The sequence below is a fragment of the Panthera uncia genome, chromosome X (genome assembly GCF_023721935.1).
Source record: "Panthera uncia isolate 11264 chromosome X, Puncia_PCG_1.0, whole genome shotgun sequence".
NCBI classification, from domain to species: Eukaryota; Metazoa; Chordata; class Mammalia; order Carnivora; family Felidae; genus Panthera; species Panthera uncia.
Window position 1 is genome coordinate 62,100,716 of NC_064817.1, and position 20,858 is coordinate 62,121,573.

Consider the following 20,858-nt stretch of genomic DNA (forward strand, 5'->3'; position numbering starts at 1 on the left):
CCTGAGCCAAAATCAAGGGTCGGATGCTCAACCAACTGAGCCACCCAAGTGCCTCAATCTTTTAAAAATATATATAGTTTAAACTGCAACACAGACAAATTCCATATAAAAACAAAGGAAGTATTGCAGAAATTAGAGGTCAGTTGACTTTGGACCTGAGGTTCATAAGTAACATAACCCAAATTCAGAGGAGAATGAGGCAGGTTAGAGGCCAGCTGGAGGCTAAGTGCAGCTCTAATTGGTGTGAAGCATTCCTGAATTTGCAATTAAAGGAATCTAGTTCAAGGGGGCTCATTGTATAAAAGTTTATAATGATACAGCTGTTAAATACTGACATCAATATTAAAATGAAAACAAGTTTTACATCACAATCAAATATACAAAAGACTTAGGAAGAGATCCTGTGTGAAAAACCAGGCACTTCAGTGAATCAAGAACTGTGTACCACTTGTGGAAATGTAAAATTGTGTACTCCCAGTTCTCCCCCCAGGTAATTGTAATTGAACAGAGCAATGTTAAACTTGCAAAACTGTTGTGCACAAATTCTTTCCAAACCAATCCCTTCCTTCTTATGATGCCACATGGTCACCACTTATGAAGGTGCAAACTTCTTGGCTTGTGTTCAAACCTTCTCATACTGCACTCTGTTTTGGCAGTAAATCCTGTAGGCTTCTGCTTGAGTTGGGTCTGGGATACTTGGTTCATTTAGAAGGTCTTGTGTTCTTAAGATCTGCTTAATCATGATGGCTTGCCTACAGTCTATGTCTTTAAAGATGGACAGACACAGTGTCTGATGGGTCCAAGTTGGGGTAAAACAGTGATAGTTCAAATTTGCATTGAGGGAGGTGAATTTTAAACTAAAAGCATCTGTAGTTTAAACAAGCCTCTTTCCAATGGAGTCTCTTTCTAGAATGGCATACTCCTAGTTCATGATGTTTATTGTGCCATTGGGATTTTTTGTTGGGACAGCAACAAAGCCAAACAGGTGGTCCTTTCTCCAGATTTTCTGCTTCTGGGTGATTCTACTGAGGGCAATCCCATATTAATCCAAAGTTCCTTTTGTGGCCAAGGCTTGGTGAACAATATAGATGAGATGGTGGTGGTGATTTCTTTGTCTCAAGACTTCACCCCAAAGCACATTCCGTGGCCAAGTGATCAATCTTACAAGAGGGTATAACAATTGTACATATCTATGCACCTAACACTGGAGTGCCTAAATATATAAAGCAAATATTAATGGACATAGAGAAATTGTTGGTAATGCAAGAAAAATAGGGGACTTTAACACTTCACTTACAGAAATAGATAGATCATCCAGACAGAAAATCAACAAAGAAACAATGTCTTTGAATTACACATTGGACCACATGGACATAACAGATATATACAGAACATTTCATCCAAAAATCCAAGAATTCACATACTTTTCAAGTGCACTTGGAACATTCTCCAGAATACATCACATAATAGGCCATAAAACAAACCTCAATAACTTTGAGAATATTTAAATCACACCATGCATCTTTTCTGATCACAAAAGTATGAAACTAGAGATAATTCATAAGAAAAAGACTTGAAAAAACACAAACATGTGAAGAGTAAACAAAATGATAGTAAATAATTAATGGGTCAACAAAGCAATCAAAGAAAAAATTAAAAAATACCTGGACACAAATGAAAATGAAAACAAACTGGTCAAAATCTTTGGAACATAATAAAAGTTGTCCAAAAAGGAAAGTGCATAGCAATGCAGGGATGCCTCAAGAAACAAGAAGAAGCTCAAATAAACGATCTAACATTACACCTAAAATAACTAGGGGAAAAAGGACAATAAAAACCCAAAGTGAGTAGAAAAGAGAAAATAATAAAAATCAGAGCAGAAATAAATAAATGCCACAGAGACTGAAAAAAAAGGTAGAAAAAAAAACAATGAAATCAGAAGCTGATTCTTTTAAAAGATAAATAAATTTGAAAAACCTTTAGCCAGACTCATTAAGAAAAAAAATTACCAAACTAAAGACAATCAGAAATGAGACAGGATTGAAGACAATCCTGATATCACAGGATTAGCAAGGATTGTAAGACAAAAGTGCAAAAAAAATCATATTCAAAAAAAAGAAAAACCTAGAATAAATGGCTAAATATGTAGTAATCTTCAAAAACCAACCCGGAGAAAGTAGAAAATCTGAACATACAGATTACAAATAATAAAATTGAATCTATAAAGAAATAAAAGTATAAGAGAAGATGAATTCACAGGTGGATTCTACCAGTCATTTAAAGATTTAATATTTATTTTCAAACTATTCCAAAAATTAGAAAAGAAAGCTTTCCTATGCAGTCTACAAAACCTGCATTACCCTGGTACCAAAACGAGACCAAGACATCATAAAAAAAGAGAAGAGTACAAGCTAATATGCCTGATGAACATAGATGAAAAAATTCTCAACAGAATACTAGCAAATCATGTACAACAATACACTAAACAGATCATTCACCACAATCAGGTGGACTTTATTCTAGAGATAAAATCATGGCTCCTTATTTGCAACTCAGTCAGAAGCACACAATATATCAGAACAAATTATAAAAATCATATGATCTTCTTAGTAGATTGAGAAAAAGCATGGGACAAAATTCAACATCTGTCATGATAAAAACTCTCACCAAAATTAAGGTTGGAGGAAACCTACTTCAACATAATAAAGTCCATATATGAAAAGTTCACAGTTACTAGCACACTGAAAAGTGAAAAACTGAGTGTTCTCCCTCTAAGATTGGGAGCAAGACAAGGATTTCCACTCTTACCACTTTTATTCAACATGGTACTATAAGGTTTAGCCACAGCAATATGACAAGAAAAAGAAATAAGAGCCATCCATATTGGAAAATAAGTTAAACTATCACTATTTGCAGAAGACATGATACTATACATAGAAAACCGTAAGGACTCTACCAAGAAACTACTAAAATAAATGACTTCATTAGCATGTCAGGGCATAACTTTAATAACCAGAAATTGATAGCTTTTCTGTGCACTAATAATGAGGTATCAGAAAGAGAAATTAAAAAAATACATTATTTACAATTGCACAAAAAATAACATACCTAAGAATAAATTTAACCAAAGAGGTGATCTGTATTTTGAAAACTATAAAATATTGATGAAGGAGATTGATGGTGACAGAAACAAATGGAAAGATATCAATGCTCACGGATTGGAAAAATTACTATTGTTAAAATGTCCATATTACCCAAAGCAACCTACAGATTCAATGCAATCTCTATTAAAACACCAATGCCTTCTTCATAGAACTAGAACAAATAATACTAAAATCTTTATGATACAACAGAAAAAGACCCTGAATAACCAAAGCAATCTCAAGCAAGAAAAAAAAAACTACAGGTATCACAACACTAGATTTCAAGAGACACTATAAAGATGTAGTAAGCAAAATGGTATTGTACTGGCACAAAAATAAGAACATAGATCAATAGAACAGAATAAAGTCTCCAGAAATTAACCCACATTTATATGTCCAATCAATCTATGACAAAGGAGGCAAAAATACACAATGGGGAAAAGACAGTCTCATCAATAAATGGTGCTGGGAAAACTGGACAGCTACATTTAAAAGAATGAAATTGGATCAATTTCTTATACCATTTACAAAAATAAACTCAAAATGGGTTATATACCTAAATGTGAGACATGAAACTAAAAATTCCAGAAGAGAACACAGGCAGTAATTTCTCTGACATTGGCCACAGCAACTTTTTCTAGATATGTCTCCTAAGGAAGGGAAACAAAAGCAATAACAAAGTATTGGCACTACTTCAAAATAAAAAGGTTTTGCACAGCAAAAGAAACTATCAACAAAACAAAAAGATAACCTGCCAAATGGGAGAAGATATTTGAAAATAATATATCTAATATGGGGTTAAAATAGAAAATATTCAAAAAACTTATACAAGTCAACACCAAAAAAACCACGAGAAATCTGATTAAAAAATGGGCAGGAAACTGAATAGAGACTTTTCTAAAGAAGACATACAGATCGTCAACAGATACGTGAAAAGATTCTCAACATCAGTAGTCATCAGGAAATGCAAATCAAAACCACAATGAGATATCACATTACACCAGTTAGAATAGCTAAAATAAAAATGACAAGAAATACCAAGTATTTGCAAAGATGTGAAGAAAAAGGAACCATCATCAACTATTGGTGGATATGTAAATACATACAGCCATTTTGGAGAGCGTAGAATGGCAGGTCCTAAAAATATCAAATATATAAATACCACATGATCCAATAATTCCACTGTTGAATATTTATGGAAAGAAACTAAAGGAGCTAATTCAAAATGACATATGCACACCTATGTTTATTGCAGAATTATTTATAATAGTGAAGATATGGAAGCAACCCAAGTTTTCATCAATATATGATTAGATAAGGAAGATGTGATACATACATATGTACATACACAATGGAATATTATGCAACCATAAAAAAGGATGACATTGTGCCATTTGAGACAAAATGGATGGACCTAGAAGGTATTATGCTAAGTGAAATAAGTAAGACTGTGAAAGACAAACACCATATAATTCCTCTCATAAGTTGAATCTAAAAAATATATAAAGAAAAAAAAAAACAAAATCAAACCTATAAATACAAAGAACAAACTGAAGGTTGTCAGAGTGGAGGGTGTGGGGGGTTGGGAAGAATGGCTGAAGGGGAGAGGGGGATAACAGGGTTGTGGTTATTGAATGAATAACTCATGGGAATAAAAGACACAGCATAGGGAATATGGTCAATAGTATTGTAATAGTGATGTAATGAGACAGTATTTACACTTGTAGTGAGCAAGCTGGTCAAATCCCTATTTTGTGCACCTAAAATTCATATAACATGGTGTGTCAACTCTACTCAAGTTTTTTAAAAGTTCAAAAAATAAAAAAAATTAATTAATTAATAAAAAAATCTAATTTATAAGAAGAATTGATTTTTACAAACATGATAACTCTGTTCTGACTAAATAAATTCAATTCTGATTCAAGGACAAGTCAAAAATGAAATGTTGGAAAAATATATTTCATGCTAATAGTAATCAAAATAGAGATAAGGTGGCTAAGCTAATAGCAGGAAAAAAAAATGGACTTTCATTAAGTCACAGAACTTTACAGGAGAAAAAAGAATATTGTATGTTGATATCAATCAATAACATATAACATCTATAAACATGTATGCAACAACAGGACTCCATGATATATGAAGTAAAAATGGAAAGATCTGAATGGAGAAATAGATAGTAATAGTAGGTGCCTACTGTACTGTGTTTCAGTTATGGCCATAACAATAAGACAGATCAATAAGAAAATAGAGTACAAGAAAAACATATGATACTCAACAAATATATACAGAACACCAGCGTTGTACATTAAATATTCCCATAGATAGATCACATCTTAGGCTACAAGTCTCAATAAATCTAAAGGATTATATTGTACAAGTATCTTCTCTGACCAAAATGAATTAAAACTAGAAATCACTTTGAAAAATGGAAAAGCGAAGGGGCGCCTGGTTGGCTCAGTTGGTTAAGTGTCCAACTCTTGATTTCATCTCAGGTCATGATCTCACAGTTCATGGGTTCAAGCCCCACATTGGGCTCTGCACTGACAGTGTAAGGCCTGCTTAAGATTTCCTCTCCCTCTCTCACTACCCCTCCTCTGCTTGTACTCTGTTTCTCTTTCTCTCAAAATAAATAAATAAACTTAAAAAAATGAAAATTAAAAAGTTCACAAATATGTGGAAATTACACAAATTACACTCTTTTTAATTTTTTAATGTTTATTTGTTTTTGAGAGAGAAAGATAGCATGAGTGGAGGAGGGGCAGAAAGAGAGGGAGACACAGAATGCGAAGCAGGCTCTAGGCTCTGAGCTGTCAGCACAGAATCCAACATAGGGCTCAAACCCATGAACTGTGAGATCATAACCTGAGGTGAAGTCGGAGGTTTAACAGACTGAGTCACCCAGGTGCCCACACAAATTATTCTTAAATAATCAATGGGTCAAAGAAGAAATGACAAGGGAAATTAGAAGCATTTACAAGAAATTAAAACTAACACACAATATACCAAAACCTAAGAGATTCAATGGGAGCATTTCTCAGAGGAAATGTACAATTATAAATGTTTACAGTAAAGAAAAAAAAATCCCAAATTATTAACCCAACTAATCTAACTTTACAACATCTGGACCTGGAAAGAGAAAAGCTAGCCAAACTTAAAACTACCAGAATTATGAAAGTAATAAGAATCAGAGAAAAGATGAATGAAATAAACAATGTAAAGAATAAATATATATTTTTTAATTTTTTAATGTTTATTTATTTTTGAGACAGAGAAAGAGCATGAATGGGGGAGGGGCATAGAGAGAAGGAGACACAGAATCTGAAGCAGGCTCCAGGTTCTGAGCTGTCAGCACAGAGCCTGACGCGGGGCTCAAACTCACAAACCGTGAGATCACGACCTGAGTTGAAGTCAGACGCTTAACTGACTGAGCCACCCAGGTGCCCCAAGAATAAATAAAATTTAAAATATTTCATTGAAAGTAATTGACCAAATTGGCACACTTTTAAGTAGATGGGTAACACACAAAAGGGAATACTAAATTTACTAAAATCAGAAATAAAAAGGACATTACTACTGATTACAAAAACAAAAATAATTATAATACAATAATATAAACAATTTTATGTTAACAAATTTTATAACCTTGAGAAAATGGACAAATTCCTAAAAACACATATACTATCAAAATTAAATGGACAAATAATAGAAAATCTTAAAAAGACATATAATACATGCATGAATGAAATCAACAGTCAAATACCTCACAACAAAGAAAAACCATAATCCATATAGACTTAACTATTAAGTTCTACCAAATTTTTTTATTAATTTTATCTTATTTTGGGAGATACAGAGACAGCACGAATTGGGGAGAGGCAGAGAGAGAGAGAGACAGACAGACAGACAGACAGATAGAATCCCAAGCAGGCTCAGCACTGCCAGCACAGAGCCTGATGTGGGGCTCGAACCCATGAAACCCTGAGATTATGACCTGAGCTGAGATCAAGAGTCGGATGCTTAACTGACTGAGCCACCCAGGCGCCCCAAGTTCTACCAAAATTTTTAAAGAATTAACACCAATTTCTTCCAAAATATTCCAAAAATTAAAAAAACAGGGAACACTTTCCAACTTACTCTTTGAGATGTATCTGGATAGCAAACAAATACATCAAAAGAATAGAAAATTATAAACCAATTTTCCTTATGAATATAGATGGGTACAAATACCTCCAAGAAAGCACTAGCAGACCAAATACAGTAGCATATTAGATTATATGTCATTGCAATGTGGATTTTATTTCAGAATGCAATAGTAATTTGACATGAAAAAAATAATTTATTTAATACATTACATTAATTCAGTGGAGGGGAAAAAGTCACATAATCATCTTTATTGATGCAGAAAAGCTGTTGGACAAAAGACAATGCACTTTCTTTTTTTTTTTTCTTCTTATGTTCTTCATTTAGCAAAATGCATGCTTTAGTATACAGTTTCATGAGTCTTCAAAAATTCATACAGTTATGTAACCATCACCACAATCAAGATATGCAAAGGTTGCATCTTGCCAAAAATTTACCTTGCTCCCTTTATAGTCACCCATTCTTCCCACTCCAGCCCTGATAAGAAACTTCTTGTTTTCTGACCCTGAAATTTTGATAGCTTTATGTTTTCATTTTGTATATTTATTTAAATTCTGGTATATATTTTTTTTCTTGAGAATTCCTTTTTGACCCATGAATTAACTAGATATGTGTTGTTTATTTTCCAATTTCTTAGAGATTTTCCTGTGATTGTTCTATTATTGATTTCTAGAGTTTTATTTCATTATTTTCAGTACATGTTTAGTTTGGTTTAAATTCTTTAAATTTGTTAAGGTTTATTTTATGATAAAAAACATAGTTGATTTTCCTGGATGTCATGTGAATTTGAACAGAGTGTGTAGTCTTCTATTTGGGGATAGAGTGTTGGATAATACACACACACACACACGCACACACACTAAACTAGGAATAGAAAGGAATTTCTTCAAACTGACAAAGGACATTTATGAAAAACTGACAGATAAAATCATACCCAAACTTAAAGCTCCCTCCCTGTGATTAGAAACCATTCAAGGGTGTCTACTTTCATTACTGCTATTCACAACAGCATTACACTGTAAGTGCTAACCAAAGCACGTAGATAAGAAAAATAAATGAAAAGCATCCAAATTGGAATGGAAGAAGCAAAACTACCTGTATTCACACAAGGCATCTTATATATATAAATTCCTAAAGAATTAATTTAAAAAAGTATTAAGTTCTGGTTCAAGATGGAAATATAGGAAGATCCTTAACTCATCTTCTCCCATGGGCATACCGAACCTTCAGCTACATGTGGAGCAATTTCCCTTGAAAGAATCCCTAATTCATTTGGCAACTTGTATACATTATGTGAATAAGGGGAAAAAATGAAATGGGTAAGATAGGCTGAGACACAATCTTGCCATAAATTCACCCACAGCAAGGTGACCCATGACAGGAGGTGGGGGTGGGGGGAGGAGCTTAAATGCAGAACTTCTCCCTGAGAAGCAAAGGGTTTGAACCATACATCTGGAATCCCAATGTTAAGACCTGCAGCTGAGAAATGATCCTCCAAATCATCTATCTTTAAAATCTGATGGAGCTTGAGTCCATAAGATCCACAAGGTAATGGGACACTAAGAAACAGTTCTTAAGGGATCTGTGGGGACTTACATTCATATACCCCAGAGCGTAGCACAGTGGCAGCCAATTCTAATTAAACACACATCTAGAGGCAGACTACAATTCTCTCCAGACACTGGAGAGACTGGTTGACACCAACTTTGTACTCTCCCTCTGCCCCATGTTACTCCAAGGTCAATAGTTACCAAGAAAAGAGACTGTATCTGGTTTTTGTGACTGCCACCCAGGGAACACATCCATTGACAGTATGGTTCTGGTGGCTAGAAAGGCTTGTGTTCATGGGTTCAATATAAAGGTAACAAAGAGAGAGTTTTTAACTGGCTATTATCTCCAGGGCTCTGCAAAAAGGAAGACAGAAGCACCCATCTTCCAGAGACAGAGATATATTTTCATATTTTTAAATTTATTGCTGGAGGGTATAACCTCCAATAAGCCTGGACCTAGGTGATGTCTGAGAACATCCCTCTGGGGACACTGAGATGACTTACCAATTATTGTAAACCACTAAGGATAAGGGAGTCCTGTTGACAATCATAATATTTGAGAGACAACCAAGAGTTTGGGCAGGGTTGAATGAAAGAGCTCATATCTTACAAGAGACGCACATTCAAGACTGGGAGAGGAGGCTGCATCATCTAATAAATAGAAACTACACACACAGTCAAGGAAAATGAAGAAACAGAAGAAAATGTTCTCAATGAAAGAACAAGATACCCAGAAAAAAAGGAATTAATTAAATGGAGAGAAGTGACTTACCTGATAAAACATTCCAATTAAAGGTAATATTCGTACTAATGTCAGATCAATGAAAGAAAATGTAATAATTTCCAAAAAAAGATATAAAATATAAAGACATACCAAGTAGAAATCACAGAGCTTAAAAATACAATAAATGAACTGAAAATAAAACACAAAAGCTCAACAGCATACTGGATGAAGTAGAATAAAGGATCAGTGAATTCAAACACAGAGCAGTCATCCAATCAGAGAAGAAGGAGAAGGAGAAGGAGAAGGAGAAAGAAGAAAAGGAGAAGAAGAATGGAGTGAAGATAGCTTAAAGGACTTATGGGACAACAACAAGTCAAATAACATTCACATTATGTGTGTCCCAGAAGAAGAAGAGAGAGATAAAGGGGAAGAAAAAGTATTTGAAGATAACGACTGTAAACTACCCTAAACAGGGGAAAGAAAGAGATATCAGATCCAAGAAGTCTACAGAGTTCTAAACAAGATGAACCCAAGGAGACTCACACAAAGATATTGTATTTTTTTGCCTGATATTAAGGCTTATTATGAAACTATATTAAGCAATACACCATGGAATTGGCAAAACAACAAACAGTTCAATGGAAGAAAATACACAGACAATAAATACATCCATACATTTATGGACAACTAATATTTATTTACTTTTTTTTCAATATATGAAATTTATTGTCAAATTGGTTTCCATACAACACCCAGTACTCATCCCAAAAGCCATCCTCAATACCCATCACCCACCCTCCCCACCCTCCCACCCCTCAATCCTCAGTTTGTTCTCAGTTTTTAAGAGTCTCTCATGCTTTGGCTCTCTCCCACTCTAACCTCTTTTTTTCCCCTTCCCCTCCCCCATGGGTTTCTGTTAAGTTTCTCAGGATCCACATAAGAGTGAAAACATATGGTATCTGTCTTTCTCTGTATGGCTTCTTTCACTTAGCATCACACTCTCCAGTTCCATCCATGTTGCTACAAAGGGCCATATTTCATTCTTTCTCATTGCCACGTAGTACTCCATTGTGTTTATAAACCACAATTTATTTATCCATTCATCAGTTGATGGACATTGAGGCTCTTTCCATAATTTGGCTATTGTTGAGAGTGCCGCTATAAACATTGGGGTACAAGTGCCCCTATGCATCAGTACTCCTGTATCCCTTGGGTAAATTCCCAGCAGTGCTATTGCTGGGTCATAGGGTAGGTCTATTTTTAATTTTCTGAGGAACCTCCACACTGCTTTCCAGAGTGGCTGCACCAATTTGCATTCCCACCAACAGTGCAAGAGGGTTCCCGTTTCTCCACATCCTCGCCAGCATCTATAGTCTCCTGATTTGTCCATTTTGGCCACTCTGACTGGCCGTGAGGTGCTATCTGAGTGTGGTTTTGATTTGTATTTCCCTGATAAGGAGCGACGTTGAACATCTTTTCATGTGCCTGTTGGCCATCCGGATGTCTTCTCTAGAGAAGTGTCTATTCATGTTTTCTGCCCAATTCTTCAATGGGTTATTTGTTTTTCGGGTGTGGAGTTTGGTGAGCTCTTTATAGATTTTGGATACTAGCCCTTTGTCCGATATGTCATTTGCAAATATCTTTTCCCATTCCGTTGGTTGCCTTTTCGTTTTGTTGGTTGTTTCCTTTGCTGTGCAGAAGCTTTTTATCTTCATAAGGTCCCAGTAGTTCATTTTTGCTTTTAATTCCCTTGCCTTTGGGGATGTGTCAAGTAAGAAATTGCTACGGCTGAGGTCAGAGAGGTCTTTTCCTGCTTTCTCCTCTAGGGTTTTGATGGTTTCCTGTCTCACATTCAGGTCCTTTACCCATTTTGAGTTTATTTTTGTGAATGGTGTGAGAAAGTGGTCTAGTTTCCCCCTTCTGCATGTTGCTGTCCAGTTCTCCCAGCACCATTTGTTAAAGAGACTGTCTTTTTTCCACTGGATGTTCTTTCCTGCTTTGTCAAAGATGAGTTGGCCATACGTTTGTGGGTCTAGTTCTGGGGTTTCTATTCTATTCCATTGGTCAATGTGTCTGTTTGTGTGCCAATACCATGCTGTCTTGATGATGACAGCTTTGTAGTAGAGTCTAAAGTCTGGGATTGTGATGTCTCCTGCTTTGGTCTTCTTCTTCAAAATTACTTTGGCTATTCGGGGCCTTTTGTGGTTCCATATGAATTTTAGGATGGCTTGTTCTAGTTTCAAGAAGAATGCTGGTGCAATTCTGATTGGGATTGCATTGAATGTGTAGATAGCTTTGGGTAGTATTGACATTTTAACAATATTTATTCTTCCAATCATTGGGCATGGAATGTTTTTCCATTTCTTTATATCTTTCCTCAATTTCCTTCAAAAGCTTTCTATAGTTTTCAGCATACAGATCTTTTACATCTTTGGTTAGAATTATCCCTAGGTACTTTATGCTTCTTGGTGCAATTGTGAATGGGATCAGTTTCTTTATTTGTCTTTCTGTTGCTTCATTATTAGTGTATAAGAATGCAACTGATCTGTACATTGATTTTGTATCCTGCAACTTTGCTGAATTCATGTATCATTCTAGCAGACCTTTGGTGAAGTCTATCGGATTTTCCTGGTATAATATCATGTCATCTGCAAAAAGTGAAAACTTGACTTCATCTTTGCCAATTTTGATGCCTTTAATTTCCTTTTCTTGTCTGATTTCTGATGCTAGCACTTCCAACACTATGTTAAACAACAGGGGTGAGAGTGGACATCCCTATTATGTTCCTGATCTCAGGGAAAAAGTCTGTTTTTCCCCATTGAGGATGATATTAGCTGTGTGCTTTTCATAAATGGGTTTTATGATCTTTAAGTATGTTCCTTCTATCCCGACTTTCTCAAGGGTTTTTATTAAGAAAGGGTGCTGAATTTTGTCAAATGCCTTTTCTGCATCTTTCAACAGGATCATATGGTTCTTATCTTTCCTTTTATTAATATGATGTATCACGCTGATTGATTTCTTAATGTTGAACAAGCCTGCATCCCAGGAATGAATCCCACTCGATCATGGTGAATCATTCTTTTTATATGCTGTTGAATTCGATTTGCTTGTATCTTATTGAGAATTTTTGCCTCCATATTCATCAGGGATATTGGCCTCTAGTTCTCTTTTTCTACTGGGTCTCTGTCTGGTTTAGGAATCAAAGTAATACTGGCTTCATAGAATGAGTCTGGAAGTTTTCCTTCCCTTTTTGTTTTTTTGGAATAGCTTGAGAAGGATAGGTATTATCTCTGCTTTAAACGTCTGGTAGAACTCCCCTGGGAAGCCATATGGTCCTGGACTCTTATTTGTTGGGAGATTTTTGATGACTGATTCAATTTCTTCGCTGGTTATGGGTCTGTTCAAGCTTTCTATTTCCTCCTGATTGAGTTTTGGAAGAGTGTGGGTGTTTAGGAATTGTCCATTTATTCCAGGTTGTCCATTTTGTTGGCATATAATTTTTCATTGTATTCCCTGATAATTGCTTCTATCTCTGAGGGATTGGTTGTAATCATTCCATTTTCATTCATGATTGTATCTATTTGGGTCATCTCCCTTTTTTTTGAGAAGCCTGGCTAGAGGTTTATCAATTTTGTTTATTTTTTCAAAAAACCAACTCTTGGTTTCGTTGATCTGCTCTACAGGTTTTTTTTTTTAGATTATATATTGTTTATTTCTGCTCCGATATTTATTATTTCTCTTCTTCTGCTGGGTTTAGGCTGTCTTTGCTATTCTGCTTCTATTTCCTTTAGGTGTGCTGTTAGATTTTGTATTTGGGATTTTTCTTGTTTCTTAGATAGGCCTGGATTGCAATGTATTTTCCTCCCAGGACTGCCTTCGCTGCATCCCAAAGCGTTTGGACTGTTGTATTTTCATTTTCATTTGTTTCTATATATTTTTGAATTTCTTCTCTAATTGCCTGGTTGACCCATTCATTCCTTACTAGGGTGTTCTTTAACCTCCATGCTTTTGGAGGTTTTCCAGACTTTTTCCTGTGGTTGATTTCAAGCTTCATAGCATTGTGGTCCTAAAGTGTGCATGGTATCTTCCCAATTCTTGTATACTTATGAAGGGCTGTTTTGTGACCCAGTATGTGATCTATCTTGGAGAATGTTCCATGTGCACTCGAGAAGAAAGTATATTCTGTTGCTTTGGGATGCAGAGTTCTAAATAGATCTGTCAAGTCCATCTGATCCAAAGTATCATTCAGGGCCCTTGTTTCTTTATTGACCGTGGGTCTAGATGATCTATCCATTTCTGTAAGTGGAGTGTTAAAGTCTCCTGCAATTACCACATTCTTATCAATAAGGTTGCTTATGTTTGTGAGTAATTGTTTTATATATTTGGGGGCTCCCTTATTCGGCACATAGACATTTATAATTGTTAGCTCTTCCTGATGGATAGACCCTGTGATTATTATATAATGCTCTTCTTCACCTCTTGTTACAGCCTTTAATTTAAAGTCTAGTTTGTCTGATATAAGTATGGTTGCTCCAGCTTTCTTTTGATTTTGTGGCATGATAAATAGTTCACCATTCCCTCACTCTCAATCTGAAGGTGTCCTCAGGTCTAAAATGAGTCTCTTGTAGACAGCAAATAGATGGGTCTTGTTTTTTTATCCATTCTGATACCCTATGTCTTTTGGTTGTTGCATTTAGTCCATTTACATTCAGTGTTATTATAGAAAGATATGGGTTTAGAGTCATTGTGATGTCCGTAGGTTTCATGCTTGTAGCAATGTCTCTGGTACTTTGTCTCACAAGATCCCTCTTAGGATCTCTTGTAGGGCTGGTTTAGTGGTGACAAATTCGTTCAGTTTTTGTTTGTTTGGGAAGACCTTTATCTTTCCTTCTATTCTAAGTGACAGACTTGCTGGATAAAGGATTCTTGCCTGCATATTTTTCTGTTCACCACATTGAAGATCTCCTGCCATTCCTTTCTGGCCTGCCAAGTTTCAGTAGAGAGATCAGTCACGAGTCTTATAGGTCTCCCTTTATATGTTAGAGCACGTTAATCCCTTGCTGCTTTCAGAATTTTCTCTTTATCCTTGTATTTTGCCAGTTTCACTATGATATGTCATGCAGAATATCGATTCAAGTTATGTCTGAAGGGAGTTCTCTGTACCTCTTGGATTTCAATGCCTTTTTCCTTCCTCAAATCAGGGACGTTCTCAGCTATGATTTCTTCAAGTACACCTTCAGCACTTTTCCCTCTCTCTTCCTCCTCTGGAATACCAATTATGCGTAGATTATTTCTCTTTAGTGCATCACTTAGTTCTCTAATTTTCCCCCATACTCCTGGATTTTTTTATCTCTCTTTTTCTCAGCTTCTTCTTTTTCCATAATTTTATCTACTAGTTCACCTATTCTCTCCTCTGACTCTTCAATCCGAGCCATAGTTGTTTCCATTTTATTTTGCAGATCATTAATAGCAATTTTTAGCTCCTCCTGGCTCTTCCTTAGTCCCTTGATCTCTGTAGCAATACATTCTCTGCTGTCCTTTATACTGTTTTCAAGTCCAGCGATTAATTTTATGACTATTATTCTAAATTCACTTTCTGTTATATTGTTTAAATCGTTTTTGATTAGTTCATTAGCCGTCGTTATTTCCGGGACGTTTTTCTGAGGGGAATTCTTCCTTTTTGTCATTTTGGATAGTCCCTGGAGTGGTGCGGGACTGTGGGGCACTTCCCCTGTGCTGTCTTGAATAACTTGCGTTGGTGGGCAGGGCCACCGTCAGACCTGATGTCTGCCCCCAGCCCACTCCTGGGGCCACTGTCAGACTGGTGTGTGCCTTCTCTTCCCCTCTCCTAGGGGCGGGATTCACTGTGGGGTGGCGTGGCCCGTCTGGGCTACTTGCACACTGCCAGGCTTGTGGTGCTAGGGATCTGGCGTATTAGCTGGCATGGATTGGCAAGGTGCACAGGGTCGGGAGGGGCAGGCTCAGCTTGCTCTTCCTTCGGAGATCAGCTTTAAGAGGGGCCCTGTGGCACCGGGAGGGAGTCAGACCTGCCGGAGGGATGGATCTGCAGAAACACAGTGTTCAGTGTTTGCCCAGTGCAATCAAGTTCCCTGGCAGGAACTGGCTCCCTTTGGGATTTTGGCTGGGGGATGGGCGAGGGAGATGGTGCTGGCGAGTGCCTTTGTTCCCTGCCAAGCTGTGCTCTATCATCCGGGGCTCAACAACTCTCCCTCCCGTTGTCCTCCAGCCCTCCCGTTCTCTGAGCAGAGCTGTTAACTTATAACCTTCCAGATGTTAAGTCCCGCTTGCTGTCAGAACACACTCCGTCCGGCCCCTCCGCTTTTGCCAGCCAGACTCGGGGGCTCTGCTTTGCTTGCGGGCTGCCCCTCTGCCTGGCTCCCTCCCGCCAGTCTGTGTAGCACGCACCGCCTCTCCGCCCTTCCTACCCTCTTCTGTGGACCTGTCGTCTACCCTTGCTTCCAGAGAATCCATTCTGCTAGTCTTCTGGCGATTTTCTGGGTTAGTTAGGCAGGTGTGGGTGGAATCTAAGTGATCCGCAGGATGCGGTGAGCTCAGAGTCCTCCTACGCCGCCCTAGACAACTAAATTTTAACAAATACACAAAGATGATACTGAAGTGATAGAGTGATCTTTTCTATAAATGGTGCTGTAACAATTGGATATCCAAGTGCAAAAAGGAAGAAAGAAAGAAAAAAAGAAAAAAGAAGAAAGAAGAAAATAACTTGATTTTATTCCTCACACCATAAATAAAATTTAATTCAAAATGAAACATAGACCTAAATGCAACCCTTAAAACTATGAAATGTCTAGACCAAAGCATGAACAAAACCTTTGTGATCCTAGGTTAAAAAATTTCTTTGATGTGATAACAAAATAACAAATCCACAAAAAATAGATTGAGATTCAACAAAATTTAGTACTCTTTTCTCCAAAAGTTTTTAAGGAAATGAAAAGATAAGCCGAAACCTTAGAGAAAATATTGGAAAATCACATACCTAATCAAGGAATTGTATCCAGTATATACAAAAAATTTCTAAACTAAACAATAAGAAAACTAAAAATCCAATAAAATAGGTCAAATGTTGATTTATTTTTATTTTTTAAAGAGTATTTGTTTATTGTTTGTGTGTGTGTGTGTGTGTGTGTGTGAGTGAGAGAGGGAAAGAGAGAGAGAGAATGAGTAGGGGCGGGGCAGAGAGGAGAGGGACAGAAAGAATCCCAAGCAGGCTCTATGCTGTCAACATGGAGACCAACACAGAGCTTGATCTCATGAACCATGAGATGATTACCTGAGTTGAAATCAAGATTTGGATGCTTAGCTGACTAAGCCACCCAGAAGCCCCCAAAAATAGGTCAAAAATTTAAACAGACATATCTCATATCTCATATTATGAGATTCATAAATAGCTAGTAAGCAAATGAAAAGATGCTTAAAGTGGTAATTTGTTGTCCTTCAAAATTTTAGGAGACATAGAGTTTTCCAGTCAAGCAAAAGATAAAGGTGATTCTTACCATTATACTTACCTTACAAATTAACGAATTATTTAAACTGAAATAAAAGTTTGGTAATTAGTAACCGGAAAACATATGAAAATATAAAGCTCATTGTAAAGGCAAATGAATAGTAAAATCCAGAACAGCCTATCTAATGTTGTAAAAGTTGTGGGTTAATGACTTATAAAGCTAGTATAAAGGTTGGAAGAAAAAAAAGTTAAAAAATCACTATACAATAACTTGTTAGTGGACACACAATGTAAAAAATGTAAATTGTGGCACCAAAAACAAAATTTTTGGGGGGAGTGCAGAAATGTAAAACCTTAGAATGCATTCAAACTTAAGTTGTTATCAATGTAAAATAGACATAAATATAGGTTGCTTTATGCAAACCTTATTGTAACAAAAAGCAAAATTCTATTGCAGATATACAAAAAATAAAGAGAAAGGAATCTAAACATGCCACTACAGAAAGTGATCAAATCACAAACAAGAGAGCAAAATATAAAAAAGAAACAAGGAATATAAAAAAATCTATAAAACAAGTAACAAAATGGCAATAAGCCCATATGTAGCAATATTCTTTAATATAAATGTACTAAATTATACAAAGCACATTTAATGGTTTAATGGATTAAAAAAACAAGATTCATCTCTATCTTGCCTATCAGAGACTCATTTCAAATACACAGGCACACAGATCGAAAATAAAGGGATATTGCATGCAAGTAAAAACTAAATGAAAGCTGGGGTAGTTATACTTATATCAAAACAAAATATGGGGGAGGAGTTAAGATATCCAAGTTGTAGGGGACCCTATGCTTGCCTCTTCCCTTGAACATAGCTATATAAATATCAAATAATTCTGAACTCCAAAGAAATTGATGTGAGGACTAAGCAAACTGCACACTTAGAGTAGAAAAGAGGCTACATCGTGGAAAGTAGGAGGTGCAGAGATGTTATTTGGGGTAGAAACGAATTGAAGTTTTTACAGAGGGGAGGAAGTTTTGATCAGACAGAGGAAAGAGAGATAGAAAGAAAGAGAGAAAGGGAGAAAGAGTGTGAGAGAGAGAGAGAGCACAGCACACAGGGGATTGCACAAGAAAAACACTTCCTCAAAACCATTCACTAGGAAAATGAGATTGGCTTATTATCATGAGTTTTTACAACCATTAGATTTCAAAGACTAAAGTTTTAGAAGTCCACTCAATGGCTGATGAAAAGACTGGTGGACATAGTTGTGCTCCTTTGGAGAAGGAGGGCAGAAGCCTTGGAGTGGACAGCGTTGTCCAAGGATCCCCGGGGTCACACTTGAAAGGCTGGTTCTCTTTCCTGAAGTGGATTTGGGAGAGGAGGCACTACCTCTCAAGAGATAATAGAGCCAGTGGTAACCATTGTGCGGCCCTGTTCATTAGCATAGGGACAGAGGCAACATTCAGAATAGGAGAGATAAAGAGTTTCCTAGACACATAACACTTAAGGATTTTGTGAAAACTAAACCAGCCCTGTAAAAAAAAAATTAAATAGGACATTTTGAGTGTGAAATAAAGAGCAAACACAACAAATACAATAAAGGAATGGAAAAAAAATCTCTGAAAGCAGGGACTTAACAAGTAATACAATGGCACTGAATTCAGATCCTTCAATAATCACACTGAATGTAAATGGACTAAATGCTCTAATCAAAAGGCATAGGGTATCAGAATGGATAAAAACAACAAGAATCATCCACATGCTGCCTACAAGAGATTCACATTAGACCTAAAGACAAATATAGACTGAAAGGGAGGGGATTGGGAACCATTTATCATGCTAACAGATGTCAGGAGTAAGCCAGACTAGCCATACTTATCTCAGAGAAACTAGATTTTAAACCAAAGGCTGTAACAAGATATGAAGAAGGGAACTATATAATAATGAAGGGTTCTATCCAACAGAAAGATCTAACAATTATAAATATTTATGCCCCCAACTTGGACACTCAAATATATACATTAATAACAAACATAAAGAAATTCATTGACAATATTACAATAATAGTAGGGGACACTAACTCCTCACTTAAAGCAATGGACAGATGATCTAAGCAGAAAACAAACAAGGAAACAAGGGCTTTGAATGACCCACTGGACAAAATGGACCAACAGTTATATTCAGAACATTTCTTCTAAAGCAGCAGTGTAGACATTCTTTTCAAATGCACATGGGACATTCTCTAAAATAGATCAAACTGAGTCAAAAACCAGGCCTAAACAAATACAAGAAGATTGAGATAATACCATGCATATTTTCAGACCACAACACTATATAACTTGAAGTTGACCACAGAAGAAAAAAAAAATGGAAAGACTACAAATACATGGAGATTAAAGAACATCCTACTAAAGTATGAATGGGTTAACCAGAAAACTAAAGAAGAAATTTTAAAAATACATGGACACAAGTGAAAATGAAAACACGACTATCCAAAACATTTGGGATGCAGTAAAAGTGGTCATAAGACCTAAGTGTATAGTAATGCAGGCCTTCCTCAAGAAGCAAGAAATATCTAAAATACACACTGTAACTTTATACCTAAAGGAACTAGAAAAGGAACAACATATAAATCCTAATACCAACAGAAGAGAAACATTAAGATTAGAGCAGAAATAATGATATAGAAAAAAAAAAACCCACAGTAGAACAGATGATTGAAACTAGGAACAGGTTCTTTTAAGTAATTATTGAAATTCATACTCCCCTAGCCAGAATTACCAAAAGGAAAAGAGAAAGGACCCGTATTAATAAAATCATGAATTAGAGAGGTGATATCACCACAAACATGTCATAAATACAATGTTAAGACAATATTATGAAACATTAGATGCCAACAAATTAGACAATCTGGAAGTGATAGAAAAATTCTTAGAAACATATAAACTACCAAAACTGAAACATGAAGAAATAGAAACATTTGAACAGATCCACAACCAGCAAAGAAATCAAATTAGTAAACAAAACTCTCCCAAAAAACAAAGTCCAGGGCCAGATGGCTTCCCATAAGAATTCTACCACATATTTAAAGAATAATTAATGCCTATTCTTCTCAACTGTTTTTAAAAAATGGAAGGAAAGCTTACAAACTCATTCTATGAGACCACCATTACGTTGATCCCAAAACAAGACAAAGACCCCACTAAAAAGAGAATTACAAGTAAATATCCAATGGACATGGATGCAAAAATTCTAAACAAGATACTAGCATGTCGAATCCAACAGTATATTAAAAGATTTTTTCAGGGGCATCTAGTAGCTCAGTCAGTTAGGCATCTACTTTTGATTTCATTCAGGTCATCTCAGTTTTTGTGGGATCAAACCCTGCGTTGGGCTCCACGCTGACAGTGAAGATCCTGCTTGGTATTCTCTCTCTCCCTTTCTCTCTGCTCCTCCCCCACTCATTCACTTCATTGTCTCTTTCTCTCTCTCTCTGGATAAATAAATAAACCTTTAAAAAAAAGGAATTATTCACAATTATCAAGTGGGATTTATTCCTGGGCTGCAAAGGTGGCTCAATATCTGCAAATCAATCAACATGATACACCACATTAACAAAAGTATGGACAAGAACCATATGATCCTGTCAATAAATAGAGAAAAAACATTTGATAAACTACAGCATCCAGTCTTGATAAAAACCCTCAAAAAAAGTAGGAATAGAGTGAAAATACCTCAACACTATAAAGGTCATATACTAAATTTATGATCTTCAATAGTGAAAAACTGAGAGCTTTTCCTCTACAGTTAAGAA

General features: G+C 36.1%; 1 pseudogene; it reads right to left on the reverse strand.

Moving 5' to 3' along the window:
- Positions 1-592: 592 nt before the first annotated feature.
- LOC125931334 (SUMO-conjugating enzyme UBC9-like) overlaps positions 593-20,858 on the reverse strand; it is a 41,052-nt pseudogene continuing 20,786 nt past the window's right edge.